Genomic DNA, 20,694 nt, shown 5'->3' with positions numbered 1-20,694 from the left:
TGTCATAGAGGTACGAGTTCTCCTTTTTCTGCTCCAATGAAGCCAAGGCAACATGAGCTCATCTGAGTAGTAACTGGACCCCTCAGCCTTTATATGTATTGAACATGCAGGTGTGCCTACAGGACCTGGTTTGTTCACAAAGCTTCTGAAGCAGAAAGAGAATTCATGGGAATCACCAGAGGGTAACATGAATAACCATCCTACAATGCTGAACCTTTCACTTTTCTGGAATATGAAAGCAGACCATTTTTCTGCTCTTACTGTATTTCTAAGCATTTAAATTATGTTTTCACTTCTCTTAATCTCTGCTGACTGATGAATGACTTATGCTATTTGTGCCAACTGACACACAGCCAAACTTGCTACCAGAATTTCAATGACATATAGGTAAGCAGCAGCTCCCAGTTTCATAAATCTGGTTAGAAGAATCATTTCACTGTCAATGGTAACAGCAAGAGGTAAATTTAAAAAGCTCGCAAGGTTATTAACTTACTAAAAGGCAGCAGAATTGTGTAAATGATAAAAATTACTGAAAGTCAGATTGCTGTGTTGCCTCTAATGACAGTTACCTGTGTCACATAAACATTGTTCCTTTTTCTGGTTGGCAATGGTATAACATGGAGAAGTACGTGGCAAAATATAGAAGACTTAAGGCCTCAATGTGAAAAGAGGTAAGAAAAAATATTACTTTTTTCTTACAATAATTCAGGCTGTCCATCCACCTGGCTCTTTGGTTCATTACATGAATGACTATTAGTAAGATCTACTTTGTACTTTTGAAACTGCTTTTCTCTCATTTCTAGTTCATCAACTACATTTCAGAATCCAGGTGCTGTGTGTAAGCACAGAAAACAGTTATAAATTATTCTCATGAACAGTTGATAGGCTCCAAGTGGAACATGAAACATGAAACAGCAGTGAGGCTGGAACATAAATACAGGAGTACCTGAGATAAATGGGGATTTTCTAGTTTTCATAAATGACTTCTAAAGATTTGTAGCTTTTTGTGGATCACAGTCCATTATCAAACTGAGGATGGGGCAAACAAGCAGGCTAGTTCCTGGTATATTAAAAAAAAAAAAAAAAAGGCAGAAAGGCAGATTTGCCTTTCAGTTTATTCTGTTGTTTGCAAAGCCAACATTTCACCAAATTACATTGGATGGCTCTTTGTGACCTGCTGCAGTGATGGATATCACCATGGTGAAGAGGTATGGGTTACTCCATAAATCACTCTGGCTGGGCTTCTGAAACAGTGATGGAATTTTCATCAACTTTTCAACCTGTTGATAGTCCAGATGTTCTCTGCTGGTGTCCACTTACGGGCACCAGTGACCTCACTCAAATAGCACGTCTCTCTGTCAGCTAAGTGTTTGGATCTTTTTTGTGTGGCTGAAAAATTACTCAAATGCCAAATTACAGTTCTACAAACCTCTAAACTTCTAGAAAAATAAGCATCACAATGTCCAAAGTGTGAAGGAAGGAGATGACTGTACTATGCAGGTGAGTACTGCACAGTGCAATGTGAAGCCTCCAGTGGTCTGTGCACCAGGGGGATTTAAATTTAGTCATGCTGTCCCCTCTTCTCCTATGCATCTTCCATGAAGTGCTAAATTCTGCTAGAAGATCTACCAGATCATTATTGTTGTGTTGTTTTTTTTTTTAACCCAGGTGCTCAAAATTATGGGCCCAGTTGTGATTTAGGCATTAATTAATTAGGCATTAATCTACAGTCTACTTTAGTCTTCACATGGTGAAGCAACAGTGAAAGAAAAGAAAAATATTGTGGATATTCATTAATATTTCTCAGTTATTTAGAAGGACTTAACAGGAACATAACAAAAGATAGCCCGAACCAGATAGCATGTTCACCTCAGCTAGGAGTCTTATAAATAGTACCCCTTCATCTATAGAAAAGAAATGTTACAATTAGCTAAAAAGATTTTGCAATTATATGCTTTGATCACTTAATGACAATGATTCTGAGGTTAATGGCTTTGCTAGAGTAGATTTTGCTTTTGTGAAACATTAACTATACAAAGACTCCTAGATTTAATAGTATTTAAATTAACTATTGTTCTACAATAAAAAATGATCTGCTAAATTACAATATAATGTTTCAGAGAGATGGAAATCAATGACTGCAATTTGATTTTCTCTGAGATTTATGAGGATGCTTTATGGTTCCAATTAAGGAATTACTTGACATCAATTTTCAGCAATATAATTTTATGATAACTAGAATTAATGATTGCCATTTTCAAAGCAAACAGGATAAAAGTCTATTTGCCTTATTGATAAATCTAACTTGCACTTGTCTTCAGGAAAGTTCCTTTCTACTTTACTAACTTATGATAACATAATAAATGTGCAAAACTCTTAAAACAGAAAAGGAAAAAGCCTATCTGACCAGTTGGAAAAATGGAGAAACACGGGCTCTAACTCCTTTTACCATGTCCCTGGAAGGGAAACCAGAGGAATGAGAAGACGAGATCCATGCTAAGGCTGAGTATAAAGGCATCAAATATCTGAGAAACAGACTAGAGATATTCTGAGATGCAGAGATGTTATTATGGAAATTTCTAAAATAAAATGAAATTTTAGTATCGAACTTCTTACAATATACGGTACTTGTGAGGTATTTTCTTCACTACATGGAACACTTACGTGCTCGAAAAATTTAGTTTTAAAAAAATTTGGCACTGGGCATAGAGAATAAAGAGAATCTAGGTGATGTTACCAATTACATGCACATTTTAACTTGTATAGTTCTAATTCCTAAAAGCAGAATGTCTGATCCTTTGAATTTATTGTATCATGATATATTACTTAGTTTAAATGTTATTTTGTCAGAAGTGAAAAGTAGAGTCTAATATTCAATTGAAATTTCATTGAAGGAATTTTACCAAATCCTGGTACAAATAATTTTTCTGACTTTTGTCACTGAATTGGGCAAAACGCAATACAAAGAGAGTGATAGGCTAATGTCTAGACAGTAGACAACCTCTCTTTCTGAGAATAAATTCTTTCTAATATCCAACCTGAACTTCCCCTGGCACAACTTGAGGCCATTCCCTCTTGTCCTGTCTCTAGTTACTAGGGAGAAGAGGCCAACCCTCTGTTCTGTTCAAATTACTTTATAGAACTGTGTATTTCTGGTCCTTTGATATCAATTAAAAAAAATCAAAACCAATAAAACAAATCCACAAAGCAACAAGCAAACAAAAAATTCAGGTTCTTAACAGAGCACTCAGTTCATTGCTGCTTTAATTGCAATTTTGCTTCAAGTCATCATGTCCACACCCATTATTCTCCTGGGTGTTTGTTCTCTAAGAGCAACAGAAAACTGAGAAAAGAGAGAATGATCTCTGCCTGTATGTCTTTCTCACTTTTAAGAAGAACATTGAAAAATATTTCTGAAGAATAGTCTCAACGCTTATTCTGAAAACAAAATATTCAGTATGTTCCAAGGCAGGTGTTCAAGAAACGTTTAGATATAGCATTGAGAGACATGGTTTAGTGGGGTTATTGGTGGTAGGTGGATGGTTGGACTAGGTGATCTTTAGGTCTTTTCCAACCTAGCTAATTCTATGATTCTATGATTCTATGATTTTAAGTGGAATCAGTCAAGAACAATGCAATATTAATGGAAGCTTCGAATTTTGTGCAGGTTTGTCTGAAAAGGAAAGATGAATGCATTGAATGCATTTTTCTGATGTTTGGTTTGGTTGTTGTTCTTGTTTCCTAGAATGGATTGTTGATTTTTTTTCCTTACATCGTGAAGAATTAATTTATGATATTTGAAGAACCAACATTTTCAAAGTCTTTGGACCAACGGGAGGTGGTCACAAATTACTGGTATTGGACAAGGGTACAGTAGTTCGCAGTAATCTGCAATAGTAATAGGTGCCAGTTGTGTAAAAAGAAGAACTAGACTTTTATGTCTCCCCATGGAAAGACTTAACTGGTAGTGAATTTTGCTCCAGCTTGTCAGAGAATATATTTTAAGATATAAATTGTATTGGTGGTTCAGCTTTCAGTTCCCAATGGTACACATTTGTTCCAGGTGAATTTAGGAAGGAAATTTTTAAGTGAAAACCAGTACTTGACTACTGGCTGACATTTATGAACAGTATGCATTTTGTCTGTGTCTTGATATCTTGGATATCACCAAGGTAATTTCATAGTCTGAAGAAAAGACTGCCAAAGCATTTTTAACACAAACAAGCACTAGAGGAAATAATATATTAGCAGACATGATCCCTATTACACTATTAATTAGTATGTTTTCCCTTTCCAGCATTAGAAGGGAACATCCTGGCAGAAGATGAGTCTACTTTCTGGTTTCTTGAACATCTCAGCCACTCGTGACGTAATTTTCAATGTATAGCTTAAACCTCTTGTCAAAAAAGAGAAGCAAGACAAATTATCCAGCATAAATCCAGAATCCACATCAACTCAGCTGAACTCCATTGTGTGTAACCTCAGTTCTTCCTTCAGTCTCACAGCTTATTTTCAAATGTCCATCCTTTCCTTGTCTCCTTCCCTCCCTCCCCGCCTTTAATGCCTCATGCTCATTTCCTCAGTAGCAGCCCCTCCAGAGGACTTGTTCTCTTCATGAGCCCTGTCCACATTATCAACAATGAAAGTGAGACTGGGAGGAATAAAAGTGTAGAAAACAGCATTAGCTACATACCATGTACAGAACAGTTTATTTCAGCACTTGCAAATGTAGGTTCAACAGCTCAATTAAACACTAGTTTTCGCTTCATTAATTACTTTTCTCTGGGAGTGGGGAGTATATAGTGCTAGACTAGATAAATTATGTGTTAGATATAGTCATTTACAAGTCTGAGCTAGTAGTGAAAAAGAATATTGCAAGGGGAAAAGACATTGTGGGAAACACGAGCATTTTACAATACTGCAAAACCAGAGCAATTGTTGTAGTACTGAAGAAATGGCTGAAACAGTAAAAATAATCAGTGGATATTCTAAGAGAAGCTGCTAGATAGGACAAATAAAATAGCACAGAGAAATTCCAAATGTACTAAGTGACAGTAGTTCTGTCACTGATTATAAATAAATAAAATAATGTAGTATGTCTTAGCTAGATTGATGCACCAAGAGATTCCGTGACAGCAACATACTGTGATAAGTTAGTGTGTTGACCAATCCAAGTTACAAAATTTTCAGTTTTCAGAGATCATTTTGTTTAAGATAACTACAAAAGTCTCTACACTGAGACTACCTGTATTGGAATGAATTGCATGCCATTATATGCAGCGCTGTTCACTTTGTGCATAGCTTTCAACAACGTTTGAAGGAAAGATTTTTGAAGCACAGTTTCACATCCAATGATCTGTGGGCAAAATATTACCAGGTGAGCTACTTGGATTACTGCTGCCTTGGAACATGACAATAGTTTGAATTGAGGCTAACAAGGAAGTTAACCCAAGTAGGCAGCGCAGCATTGCACAGTCTGTCTTTCACCAGTACTGCATTCATGCTTTTTAAAGCAGTTGCTAGGTGGGATTTTCTTATGAAACCTCCTACACTGGGATTATTTTATTTGATCTCAGCTTACAGGAATCTTACTAATTTGCATTTATAAAAGTGATGCTTCTTCTGTTTTCTAGAAAGTAATTGGATTTGTCTAAGAATGCTCCTTGAATGATTTATAAGACGTGTAGGAATTTGGCATCTGTTGTGATCTATCTATAAAATTTGTTCTACAAATTAACTCATGCTATGTGTCTTTCTATTTCATTAGTAATCTTGTCTTTTGAATTCTAATATCTGTTTAGAACAATACTTCAGATTTCCACTGCTATGTAGTTTACACAGAGAGGGAAAAACTGATAACAGAACATTTCCCACCTACGAAGAGGATCTATTTCATGGAATAAAATGGGTATTTTCCTTATCATAGAATCATAGAATCACCAAGATTGAAAAAGACCTACAAGACCATCCAGTCCAACCAACCACCTATCACCAATAGTTCTCACTAAACCATGTCCCTCAACACAATGTCTAAACGTTCCTTGAACTATGAATATGTTATATGAATATGTTTTGAATATGTTATGAATATGTTGTTCAAATAATAGAAATTGGCATAAAATTATTTATTTTTTTAATAGAAGACGATGAAAGTAATTTATTACTTAACATCTGATGCATAGATTAGCACTGAGGTTAAAATAACCCCAGCATTTCTGGGCTCTGAAGTGCAAAAAGCCTATCAGTGTGCTGGAGTGATTCCAATAGAGAACAATATGGTCCAAGGGCTAGAGGGCCAATGGGGAGAAGCAGAGAGAGGACACCCAAAAACCTGGTCTAATATTATTCTTCATTTGAGCAGAGAGGTTGGATGAGATGACTTCTGAAGTTCCTTGGAAGCACAAAATATTCTGTGCTTTTAAGTAGCTAAGGAAACCAAAGCACTTTTAACCTGTTTTCACTCCTGTAGATTTCCTGTCTTGAAGATCTGTGGTTTATGCTGCTGTACCTTTTAGATACATGTTTTTCTGGTTCCTTATAGTCCAGCTATAAATGATTTTACAGGACTTAGTGAAAGCTGAAAGCTACATCTCAGAGCTATTAAAAAAAGGAGCGATCAAGGTTGCAAGAACATGGGAAAATCATTTGAGGGAAAAAATGAGCATCTCTGCTCTAACTTTAAGCAGCAAATTATTTAAGTCTTGTTAACACCCGATCGGAAGACAAGCAAATTTAAAACTTCTCAGGACCAAAAAAAAAAAAAACTATTCCTCAGTATCCACAGATCATTTGAACGGACAAAATGGTGGTTCCAAAGGAGAAGTATGTGTTTTCCTTGATATTAGAGATTTCCGTTTTCCTTAATAGCACTCTATCACTGCTGAGGCAAAAAGAAGCCTGAAATTGTCCACGCAGACCATGTCAGGGTTGTTCTGTCACAAGTTTTCTTTAGAGGAGGGATATAAAATGTAGGTGTGATTACATCTAGGCCAGAGGAGTGAAAATGAAAGCATTCAGTAGGCAATGGAAAAAGTTTAGTTTCTATGGTGTTTGAGACTTGGATTTGTATCCTGAAACACTTTTTAGACTTGTAACGTGCATTGATTTCTATTGAAGACACGCTTGAGTTAACATGAAAAAATGCAAGTTTGCAAAGGATTTCAACTCCAACCTTTCTAATTAAGCTGTCACTATTTACAAATATAGTCTTGGCATTACAGGTAAAGGGCAGTTTCTCAAGAGAACATTTGTCTATGGCAACTGCATTTTCTCTGGGATTTGTTGTTGCCTCCTGCTGTCACTTGATTTATGAACTAAAAAAAAACATTAGCTGGCTAAACAAAATTATCATGCATTTACACATTGGAATTTTGTTATTATGCATCTGTAGCATGAAGAATTCAGCTCCTTCATAGTGGAGAAATGGAGGAGGTATTTCTTTGTATTTTGTTTCTTTCTGAAATTGTGAATTTTAGTGACATTCTGGTATAACTTACCAGCCGTCTGATCCTACTGTATAAAAAGCATCCCATTCCTATGGAATTAGTAATATAAATCTTGATGTTTGCTCTTTTCCACCACTTCATTAATGCTAAAATTGTACAAAGGACATTTCCTAGAAATGTTAAAGAAGATTGACAATGAAGGGAAAGTACTCTGTTATGCGGCCACCAGCACCAGAACCATTACCCTTAAGAAATTCCATTCAGGTGGGTTAGACTAGATCTGGTGAGCGCAGAGACTAAACACAGGGTATTTGCATTTAAATATCAAAGTGAAAAAATCCAAAGAAATCATATCCCAGCAGCACTTCCTTATTTCTGTTCAAGTTTTCTGTCATCTTTCTTATCTATGATTACTTTATGTCTCTAGATAGAAAATTCTTCAGGGCAGAGCCTGTGGCCCCATCTAATCGGGCTGAGTTTTACTGAGCAAAATGTACACTGGGGATGTAAGATGGTATTTGTTATTTAATTGTAATAGCACCTTCAAAGCCAGTCTGAGGTCATAGTCTTCCTGACTTAGATATCACACAGTAAAAGTCCACAATTGAATTTTTCTCATTGTGAAAAAGTACCTGGAGGCAGATAAGTTTTATTATTAAGGTGAAGATGGCAGAGCTGGCTGGTTGCTATTGCAGAACAAAGATAACAGCTGATCTTCACTTTTCATTGATACTGAGAAGAAAATGAATCAGCATAATACAAGTGGTTCCAAACAAGACTGCTGCTTAATTATTTTTGTTGCAAGACAGCACTTACAGGACAAAAGAAAAAATTATAATCTGAGAGCTTTGTTACTAAAACAGACAGGAATAATAATATGACAGCATATCAGAATTGATGGCACAGGTTGCTGCTGCTTCCTGTGACTGGTAGTGTTCTCAACTGCTTTATATCAAGTGTTATCTATGTTTTCTATCAAGGCAATGACTGAAGGGTATGTTATAAGTTTTGTACAAGGAAATACTTAATATTTTGGAGTTTTAATTTCCTTTGCATTTACAAAAGTAAAAACAAAGCTTTAATGCTTAACCAAGTAACATAATGCTCTTAATAACCAACACTTAAATGCACAGCTAGTGTTTTATAAATACAAAATAATTACGTCTGCCACACTGTGTAGTGCATACATGTCCAAGCTGTTAGTTTTATGTTCTGTTGCCCTCTTTTTTTATGTTTTCATAAAAAATATTTATAAAATAAAATGTATATATAAATTATTATAAAATATATATATATTATATATATAATATATATATAAATTATATATATATAAAATCATTATAAAATAAAATGTATATATGCATATGCATATGCATATACATATACATATACATTAATTATATACATTAATTATATACATTAATTATATTATAAATTTTATATGCGGCCCAAGACAATTCCTCTTCCAAGCCAGCTCCATATTTCACACCACCAGAATGTCCTGTAAAGCATCTGGTTAAATTCCTGGATTCTAAAACTAGAACTGTGATGATGTGTGGCTCTCATTTATTGCATCGGTGCTGATGGAGTGAGTCCAGAGGAGTGCCACAGAGATGTCCTGAGAGCTGGCGCACCTCTCCTATGAAGAAAGGTTGAGGAGGTTGGACTTATTCAGTCTCGGGAAGAGAAGGCTCGGCTCGGGGGATACCTCATTGCAGCCTTCCAGTACCTAGGAACTCATAAAGAGGACAGAGATCAACTTTTCACATGGTCTGATAGTGATAGGGCAAGGGGAATGGCTTTAAACTGTATGTGAAGATTTAAAAACCTTTGGCTTAGATGTGGCTGGCTTTGGAACTAGCTGTCCTAATGATGTGATAGATACATTGAAATGACACGAAATTAAATGTTTCCCATAAAAAGATAATTATGATACACTGCATTTTTAAGTTTACATTTCTGTGACTGCTTTGCCAGAGGATCTAATGAAATTGTCTCTGAGCCTAACAGAATGGATCGCTCTTTAAACAATACCTTTCTCAAAAGAAAGGACTTTGAAATAGCCTTTTAAAGTATGTTGACCTTCAAAGTACTTACAGGATCAGGACCTACAGGGACAAAAACAGTTATCAAGAACTACTCAGCAATGAACAATTTCTTACTAAATCACCTTTAATGGAATCTGAGAATTAAATGGAGACTAAAATTCTCCATAAGTCTCAGCAGTATTATTTCCAATTAGTGGAAATTTTTTATCTTGATGGTCTTTGAATCAGGTCCTAAACACACAAGTGACCTGAGCTTAAAATTATTTTTTGTTGGAAAAGTATAGCAGGAAATATCATATATGCCTGCTCTGTTCTTACTCTTCCCTGGACATCTGTATATGGATGATATTCAAGATACACACTTTATGCCTGGACGTCTGGACAGCTGCTAGATGTCTATCAGTGGAGTCCAGGATGCATTAATAGGCACAGCGGATAGCACTATGAATACAATTAGCTATATAAAACAGGCAGGTTAAGAGTTTATGATCTCCATGCTTAGGTCTGCTGAGTTATTACATTATTACATTTAGCCTGCTGAGCAATTATATTATACCTTCTCATAAGCATCATCAGCTTGAGCAATGATCCTGATTATACCTTGCTATATGTTCTTACTCCTCCTCTCTTTCTGTTCTGCTTGATGCCTTTATCCAACACACTTTTCACCTTTTTATGATGAACATCATAAAATAAAACTCCATTCGTAAGCTTAAATGCTTCTTGAAGTACAATAAAGTCAAGCAATATACATAAAGAATACTGTCTGAAACTGCAGCACTGGGCTGCTGCTGATGGAAAATACTGAAATATGTCTGCAAGTAATCTTTCTGTGAATAGTTTAACCAGGGGAAAAAAAGCTTCATTTGAGTGGTGTCCCTTTTGACACATGATGACCTCAGCTCAAGTGTCTTCACGGAAATCTTTACTAGGTGACTACTCAGCAGAACTTTCCCATTTATTAATTCTTGGTGTGCGCAGGGAAAACTTCTGAGGGCAAAAACCAGCTAATCATTGCTAGAGGGGACCCGTGGTCTCAAGATAAGGAAATAAACACAATAAAAAGCAAGCTGACATGGCTAAGGGCTGCGCACTTTGCCGTTACACAAAGGAAACCTTCACTCCTGCTGTTGCCCGCTCTGCTCTGGCGGAGGAGCAGCCCCCCCTCAGCTCCTGTCTCAGTCGCACAAACAAGCACTTTGACCGCTTACACTGGAGCGAGCCTTGTTTACTCTGTGCCAAAGCAAGTTCCACAGAGAGCATAAACTGTTTGGCTAAAGAATGCTTTATTTCTAATACTTTCTGGCATTTCAGAATTTTCTATGCAAACACTGGTGATTATTTGATTGGTCGTTAATTAGAAGCACGGGAACTTGGTATTTTTTATTCCACAATTGGAAAACTTGAGATTTGTCATAAAAACTTTGGCCTTTCTTATCTAAAGCATACATCCAGTCTACCACAGATCAGCTGTTAGGGAATTTATTTCATGGGTCATGAGGATGCACTACGTTGTGAAATTGCTTATGGAACTTCAGAGAGTTTAAAGTTCTCAGTGGGGAAATTCTTCTTCTCTTGTATTTAGCCAATTCATGTAACCAATAAAAATGATCAGATTTTCAGATTTGTATAGAATTATCCTGTTGGTTTTGCTTCCCCTCCACCTCTTTTTTGTAAAGGGAAAAGTTGAACAGAACTTGAATGTTCATAATTATTATATATTTTGTAATAGGTATCAGTTAACAATAGGACAACTTCAAGATAACCTTTAACCTCTAAGCAGTATCTTCATTGCATACCATATTAGTATTATTTCCCACTCCAATATGACCAAACTGTAACTTATCTGATATCTTCTTCTGTAGTCTATTAAAATCATTTGTTTTCCTGTTCACCGTAAGTTAAATGTTCTAAGTGCACAACAAAAGATATTGACTAGCAAGTGCAGTTTTGGGCATATAAATGTGATAATTTCTAATATCTAACCTGCAGCTTCTCTGGGATTAAAAGAGAAGCTTCAGATTGGAAATAGTCTGTAGTTATCAACTTCTTAACAATCCTTCCCATTTTCTCCCATTTAAGGAGATTCACTTAGAAAGCAGAAGGATGAAGAAAGGAGCAGAGGAAGAAAAGGGGAAGAAATATGTACTGACTACAGCTTTCTGCACCTCCTTCTCCACTGGTGGGCCTGAACATAGCCTATGGAGAGGACAAGGGAAGTGAAGACAAGGAAGGGGAGAGGAGGAGTGTCCAGAGTGATGCAGAGCCTGGGGAAGGGAGAGGAAAGGTGTTTCCCCCATGTGTATAAGAGTCTGTCTTCTTTGTTTCTCAATATCTGAATCAGCAGTTATGTTAGTATTTATGTTAACTGGCAATAAATTAAGCTAAATTCTCCAAGCCAAGTCTATTTTACCCATGACAATGTTTCTTATGTCAGTATGTAAAGAGAGATGCTTTGTACTTGGATATTAAAAGTTTGGCATTGGAAATAAATTATCTGGTAATTAATTCAATGTGGTATAGTTTCAAAAGTGCTTAGTATCCTCCATTTCTTTTTGTTTTGTTTTTCTCTACATAAATCTAACTCCCTGGTACTGAACAGCAAAGGAGCACCAGGATATGAACCAGAACAATACGGAGCATGAACGGATGCTGTAACTCCAGCTGACACATTTTCCTTTGTTATCATTCCAAGACTCACCTGAGAAACAAAATAGTCATAAAATTAGAAAGTGATAAATTCAGTGTAAAACACTGGCAAATCTTTGGCTGCTGAACTGTTTCTGAATGCTTTGAAGTACCTTTGAAAAGGCTGATTATGGGAAACGTAGAATCAAAGAATCATAGAGTCATAGAATAGCCTGAGCTGGAAGGGACCCACAAGGATCACTGAGCACAACTCCTGGGCCCACAAAGGACCACACAAAAATCAAACCCTATGACTGAGAGCATTGTCCAAATGCTCCCTGAACTCCAGCAGCTGGGGGCTGTGCCCACTGCCCTGAGGAGACTGTTCCATGCCTGCCACCCTCTGGTGAAGAACTTTTTCCTCATGTCTAATCTAAATCTCCCCTGATGCAGCTCCATGACATTATAAATACTTATTACAGCAACTGCTTAGCTACCCGTTGACTGAACTTTTTGTACGGATGTGATTCTGGCTGGCAAACTCTTGAGAAACATTCCAAAACACATTTTTAGGCAGTGACTTGATAGCTTGGCTAATAAAAACCCAGAAAATGTCTGTTCAAGATTTGTTTAATTAATCTTAGTACGGAAAACTGCTGAGTTTACATTCTTTCATTATCCAGTTTACAGTGAATTTGAAAGATGTGTGCATTCATTCTTTAGTCCGGAGGAAGGTGCGTTTCTGTTCAAAGATACACTTACACATATATGATTGCAGGTTAGCAGAAGGAATACTATGATTAAATTGTATAAAAGCACAGTATCTGCATTTGTATTTGTATAGAAATGCAAAGCTTGAATAAATGTTATCAAAAACATTAAGAATCAAGCCTTTGTAAAAGCAGATCTGTAAGAAAATGGCTTTCCCATCCTCTGAAGCATCATTATTTTTCTTCTTTGCAATGGAATGAAGAATGTTTCTCATGGGTGACCCTAGTTAAGAAGTGATGAAGGCAATTGCTTGGATTGAGAGTGATCCAGATTGAAGTCATGTATCTCATTTATCACTGAAAAGCTCAAGTTAGATCTGGGCCTCTCATGGACTTGTGTGTAGGACATTTTCCTGGCATGGCTGGTAGCACAGGCTAGCTGTTACTTCCTGCTGAAAAGAAATTTTACCTTTCTAATTCTGATGTAAGATTCCTTCCCCCACAACATGGGCTATCTGGTATGATACTGCAGTTTTAATTTCTTCTGATTCACATTTGGAAACAAGAAACTTAACCAACAAATAAGCAAATGACAGCAATAACAAAAAGAAAAAAAAACAGCAACAAAAAGAAAACCATTGTCTTTAGCATTTTAAAATTGTTCATTTAATTCTTCAATTGTTGGGAAAAAAAGTCCTAGTCTGAGGGATTTAAGGCATAGAGCAAAAAGCGATGAGGCTTTACCTAACCAGTAGGATAAAATATGCCATATGTAATCACGCAGTGCCATCCACAATCATACGAAGGACATATATATGTAGAACATATTTTAGAGATATGATTTTAATCTAAACTATATATTTCCAGACTTGGAAATGACTTTCCGTTTCTGCGGATTTCACATTTCTTTTTGAGGTATAGTTATTGGAAGTGGGTTTTGGAAGTGACTGATGCCTGTATTCTGAGGAAATCTCTGAACTAATGGTGGTCTGCAAATGAAAGCATGCAGGTGTCAAAGCCTCTCAATTTATATTCATCTTCTTCTTTCAGAGTAAGTCAAGAAATATGGATTGTCTCTATAAGCAAATATTTCTCTAGTGACATTTTACAGAAAGCCTAAATGAAGATGCAGGCTTGAGGCAGTTCATCCCAGGAGAGTACTCAAATAAAAATTAAAGGTGTGCCACTAACGCTAAGAGAATACATAGAAAGGTCATCCATACGCTCTGCAGTGCATTAAGAAAACTCCACATTCTGTGAATTTAAAGGATGAAACAGATTGCTGAGGCTCAACAAGATTTTACGAGTGTAGTAATGGGCTCAATAAGATTTTAGGAGGATGAATGAAATTATTTAGAATGGGCAGTGACATTAGTTAAGGGCAGCTACCTAGCAATAACACAAGGAAAACATACAATGATCACTTATTTTGAGATTCTTTTTCACCACGTTACAGTTCTGACTTTTGGATTTTTGTTATGGCTTCCATTTTCTCTTAAAGCACAATGATGGAAAGGGTGTTTTATAATCTACAGAAGAAATGTTATTTGGAACTTTTTCATTCTTGTTGCATGGACATCAGAGATTTCCAGGGCCTAGATTTAAGCTATCGAATAAAGGCTGATACACATTGTGTATAGCATAGTCCTTCAAGAAAGTTCTGTACTGAGTAATTCCATATTTAGCATTAGCTTCTATCTATATATGTTGTCCATAAGATTTGAGGACTGTAGGATTTCACCTGCCATCATGTGATTTGCACCATTTCTACTAACTCCAACCTTGCTTAGCAGAATGCTGCCTAGGAATATTTTTATATTTGTTCTTGAAATGCTTTCTTACATAATTCAAAAACTATAGCAGAGCAGTATATCAGTCCCTAAAACACAACTGAAAAGAGCCACAGAGACTGACATTCATGTATGCACTAATAATAATATTGAAAACCCGTGTAAAGTTACTCCAAGTGTAAAATGATTCTACATCAGGCTCTGCATCTTCTGTCTCAGGTTATGACAGCAAGCTGTGCTTGTATAATAATACACTATTGGAACCATAACACCACCCTAAGGAGGATTCACATCCCTTTGGTGAAGTGGGATGATTTCTAGAAAATTTTTTGTGTTGAAAGATTATTTTTGGAGGTGGTAACCTGCAGTGTTACATCAGCATCCTAGGAAAATGATTTTTAAAGACAACTTTTTCCAGTGTCTTATTAAGCCATAAACTCAAATACATTCTGAGTTTGAAACAGCAGACAATCTTTAAAAGACAGGTTACAGCTTGTTATAAAATCTAGCACTAAATGAACTTAGGAAAAATCTGTCTTAGGTTACTGTTTCAAGCTTGGCTGGCAATAGGGTCAAGCCAAGCACCACCTAGTGCCGCATTTCCAGCTGGAATTAACAGAAACAAAACTCTTTACATACTGTTACACACCACCAAAAGACAGAAGAATGAAGAGTCAAAAATGTTACTTGAATGAAGCGAACAAAGGCCTAACATTCTATTTGAAAGGAATATCTAGCTTTTGTGGCATTGGTTACTGTGTGGCAGTATTCCTCTTGATAGACTTTTGGGTCATGACTCTGTTTTTGTTGAACTAATATGCGGATTCCTATAAAAAGTTTCATTTTCTCCTAAGTAATACTATTTTTTATGATATTTCCTTGCATTTATCTTATCTAGTGGACAAATTCATGCTAGCACATAGAGAATATATAAGCTCTTTATAGGAAGCGCTGTTAGCATTGTTAATCTCATGCTAAAAATCATTTACAAGTACAGTTGTTCAGAAATTATTTTTATTATGTGGTAAATCTAGCATTTCAACATTTATTTTTGTCTCAGTGAAAAGAACAAGTAGATGTATCAATCTGACTGAACAGTTTTACATACATTTCCGGAAAAGTTGCAATTTTACACAAAATTGCAGTGTTTCACTCAAATTCATGACATTTTGCATTTTAAGTAGTTTTTATTTTTCTGCTAAAAAAGAAATAGCATAGAATTTCCAGCCAATTTTTATTTTGGGTGCTGTTTCCCATATTTTAGTGTCAAGAAGAGAGGAGAAAGAGATGAGAATTGCAGCTGAATCATTTTGATCAGGAAGTGCATTTAAGAATTTTGAGAAGATTTTAACATAAGGTATATAGAAAAATCTATCTTTCCAGTTAGCCATTGGGATGCTGTGAAAACAGCCTAGAACCTGTGGGCAATTATCTTTGATAGTTTTAGTTTTCACGGTCAGAATTTCATGGCACACTTCCTCCTATACAACTTTTAAAGCTAGCTCACTAAGAGGTACTGCAGTGTTCTATGGTCAATATTATTAGAGGACAAGTGATAATCTACAGCATTCATGCGAACATAGAGTTCTAGCACTAATATCTAATTTATAGCATATCTATATACTTTAGAGATTATTCTTATCATGCACAGACCCAAAGGATATTATAGCTTCAAAGTAGGCAGCTAAACACCACATAGAATCATAGAATCACCAAAGTTGGAAAAGACCTCCAAGATCATGCAGTCCAACCGTCTACCTATCACCAATATTTCCCACTAAACCATGTACCACTGTACCTCATGTCCCAGTGTACCTCAGTACAACATCTAAACATTTCTTACACCTCCAGGGATGGTGACTCCACTACCTGGGAGGTGGTGGGCAGCCTGTTCCAGTGCCTGACCACTCTTTTGGAGAAGTTTTTCCTAACATCCAACCTGAACCTCCCCTGGTGCAACTTGATGCCATTCCCTCTAGTCCTGTCACTAGTTACACAGGAGAAGAGGCTGACCTCCATCTTGTCACAACATCCTTTCAGGCAGTTGTAGAGAGCGATAAGGTCTCCGCTGAGCCTCCTCTTCTCCAGACTGAACAATCCCTCAGCCGCTCCTCATAAGGCCTGTGCTCCAGACCCCTCACCAGCTTCGCTGCCCTTCTCTGGACACACTCCAGGGCCTCAATGTCTTTCTTGTAATGAGAAGCCCAAAACTGGACACAGTACTTGAAGTGCGATCTCACCAGTGCTGAGTACAGGGGGATGATCACCTCCCTGCTCCTGATAGCTACACTATTTCTGATATAAGCCAGGATGCCACTGGCCTTCTTGGCCACCTGGGTACACTGCTGGCTCGTGTTCAGCCAAGCACTGACCAATACCCCTCATCTGTTTCCTGCACAGTCTTCCAGCCACTCTGCCTCAAACCTGTAGCCCCAAGCCAAAGTGCAAGACTCAGCACTTGGTCTTGTTGACTTCATCATTGGACTCAGCCCAGAGATTCAGCCTGTCCAGATCTCTCTCTAGGTCCTTTCAACCCCCAGTCAGATCAACACTTCCTCCCAGCTCGGTGTCATCTGCAAACTTACTGAAGGTGCAATCAATCCCCTCATCCACATTATCAATAAAGAACAGAACAATTATCAATAGGACAGAACAAGTACCAATTTTTTTGAACTTATAGATGATAATAGAGTAGGTCCTGTGTAAGAATTACCAAGATCAGGAAAATCATTCACTTTGGTCGGGAACTGCTTGTAACAAACACTTCCATTATGCATTTCTTTAGTACTGACTGCATTATTGTATGCTTGAAAAAGAAAGTTTTGGATATACTGTGATACAATCCTCTTTCACACTGGAAGAGACAGCATGGTCAAGAACCCTAAAGATATTCAGAGGATGTTGATGAGTGACTACATGCCAAATTCTGAGAAGACAGAAGCCCTGCTGATTACAAGGGACAGGAAGATCTGACAGATGATTTCAGGATGTAAAAATAAATTAAAAATAATCATAAAATAGAATTATAAAAAAGACCAACCTCACCCGCCCACACACACACACACACAAAAAGACAAACAAACAAACAAAACAGCATGTCATCAATAAAAGTAAATAGAAGTAATACTGGCATAATACTCAGATTGTGTCTTGCCAGTTTTGATGCATCTTATGAATTTCCTTATATAAAATATTAATTCATAGTTTATAGCACATACATGTCACCAGCTGTGAAGTTCCTCTTTTTATTGTTGGTTTAATACAAGCATTATTCGTCACTTACGATAGAATGGAGAATGTCTTGTTTTAATATGACACTGGATGAGAGATGTTTGAAATATTAATCTATCCAAATAATATATAACATTGATCTTACCAGTCTTGAAAATCTGAAATCAAGAAATAATAAGTAGTATTTGCAGCACAAATAGAAGATAATAAAGTACCCTAACTCCTCAAACAAAATTATGAATGTATGCATATTCTATATGCATTCATGTATATGCCACCTGATTTTATGATAAATTATTACAATATTATTATGAATCTTGTTTATGAATATGCTAAAAAGATCTAAATAGAACAATTGTTTGTACTGGAGAGACAGAGTATAAAAACAAGTGACTTCTAATGGGCTCTATTTTGCAAAATTGCCGGATGTCACCATCATGATTAAATTTATTTGACTAAGCCACATTAAGCTAGCAATAGCAAGAACAAAATTTATGAGTCCCCCTGCCAAGGCACTCATAACCTTGGCAAGACCATTAACATCCAATAAATAAACAGTAATCGAAACCTCCAAAAATATAACATTAGTAAATAAGACTAGAAAATCTTGAAAAATGAAGTGCACATTTTATAGGCATCAAGAAAAGTGAGACTGTCAACATCATTTTCCCACTACAAGCCTGAACTTAATTTTAGTCCACAGTCATATCTTATCTGCATTTTATGGACACAGAGTCATGCTTTCTAGGCTCTCTAGAGGGTACATTCAATAAATACTGAAGAGGAGAATTCAAGTTTAAGTTTCTGCTTAAGAAAGGTCAAGGCAACCATCCATCCAGCTATCCAGCTAGTTGCAAACAGCCTACCCTGGATTTCTACAATACAGCCTAACTATGAGTCCCTTTTTATCTACCCCAAAACCAGATGGGATCTGAAGCCTTACTTGAGTCTACAGAATAACAGACCTTCAGAAAAAAAACTGCAATATTGTCAACTAGTACTGGAAAAGTGAGTACCCTATGTTGTTTCCATATGTTATTCAGGTCTATTAGATGTAATCATTAAACAAAGAAATAAAAATAAAAATAAAAACCAGCAACAACAACAAAAAGGAAAACAAACAAACTTCTAAATGAGAGTTTTTTTCAAAGTGAGGCAAGCTGGGGATGGGCAGAAAAGAATACAAAACCCAATGTAATGCGGCATTGCCCGAATCCCCAAACAGCGAGTAACACCAGAGAGACTTTCACTTTTAGTTAGTTTCTTTAAAGCTATCTGGTATTCTATTTCTGCTGCAATTTAGTCCTGGATGTTGGATATAAAGCCTATACTGGTGTACTGCATGAAATGGAGCCCAGCAATGATTGCTTATCTAATTATCCTTGTCATGAGCTGTTAGAGTAGACAGTACTAGAGAGCATAAAATTATGACACCAAGTGAGCAAACTAAACTGACAGCAGCAAAAGTATTTTTTCAAGAATATAACTGTAGATAAACTGTCTTGTTCACTAATTAGCATCTTAGCTTAAATTTCAGTGAATAACTTGAATACTTTCCATATCTGTATTCCTTTTTATCGTCAAAGAATTGTCTCTGAATTATATGTGCTGGATGTCATGAAAATGCTGCTGGTTGGCTGTTTTTTTTTTGCTTTTTTTTTTTTTTTAATATTGTCATTTTGAGATCATCAAGAGAAACTCAGAAGACAACACGAATAGTCACAAAGTTATTTCCATTCTTTTTATTTTCTTTCAATGTGAATCTGTCATGGACAGTTATTTCTCAGCATGAGGAATATTCACAGTCCCAATTTTAATAAATAAATAAATAAATGAACAGATTGTGTTCTGGACTTGTTTAGAATACAGTCTATGTACCATTCATGGGCCCACAGCCAGCTGATATAGCAGAATTCACATCCACATGGTTTAACTCTCTTTCCCATTAATATTTTGACCATTATTAGGACAGCAGATGGCACTACAGACACTATTCCTAAAGCCTGAGACCAGGACAGTAGATGTAGCCTAGAAAGTAACAATCTAGTTGTTGTACAGATGCTAATTAGTCCCTATATATATGTTGTACAGATGCTAATCGGTCCCTATAAAACTCTTTCCAGAGCAGCTACTGTAGTGATGCCAGTCCTGACCACCACAGATCGGTAAAATGCAGCAACTGTCACTTGAATTGAAGCTGGAATTTATCCCTTTCCACTTTTCCTGGCTGCTACCTGGAATTTGTACGGCCCAGGGTGATCCAGCATTGAATGATGCAAGACAGGGCTCAATATCTCCAGCAACATCCCAAAAATAAATAAATAAGTAAATACAAAAATAAATAAATATTAACATAAATACAAATAAATAAATACAAACTTTTTTTTTTCAGTATTCAGGGGTGAGTAAGATACTGCAGCTGTAATGGGAGATAACCATTGAGTTTTATTTTGCTCACCACTCAGTAGGCCTCCTGAGAATTTTGTTCTCATCGACCTGTAATTGTTTTCTGGGGAACAGGAGCTCAACAGGATTGTATCAAGAATTTTGGAGGGCTCTAGTCAAGTTTTAACTGATTAAACCAATTTTCCATACTTGTCCAAGTCAGAACATGCTGACAACACCAACTCCTTCTCCAGTTTGATCTCAGAATCTCTGAGAAGCAAATTGAAATTAATCTGGAAACCAGCCACACTTACCCAGCTGAGAGTTCCACTTTGATACGACAACTTTCAACTGTTTACTGGCTGTTCTCAGCTAGAATGGAAGCTCTGCCCATTTAAAGTTGCGACCAGGCACATGCTGACCTGCTGCTTTTACCCTTGTTTTTTGACAGAAAACA

The 20,694-nt window shown here is 36.5% G+C and overlaps 1 long non-coding RNA gene across 1 annotated transcript; it reads left to right on the top strand.

Annotated features, from left to right (window-relative positions):
- Window positions 71–12,024, top strand: LOC110397146. The gene is made up of 2 exons (XR_002437564.1): window positions 71–671; window positions 11,576–12,024. It is a non-coding gene; the product is annotated as an uncharacterized LOC110397146 (long non-coding RNA).

This window comes from Numida meleagris, chromosome 3 (assembly GCF_002078875.1).
Source record: "Numida meleagris isolate 19003 breed g44 Domestic line chromosome 3, NumMel1.0, whole genome shotgun sequence".
In the NCBI taxonomy this organism is placed as follows: domain Eukaryota; kingdom Metazoa; phylum Chordata; class Aves; order Galliformes; family Numididae; genus Numida; species Numida meleagris.
Note: the sequence above shows the minus strand (reverse complement) of the source record. Positions and strands in the feature narration are given on the sequence as shown.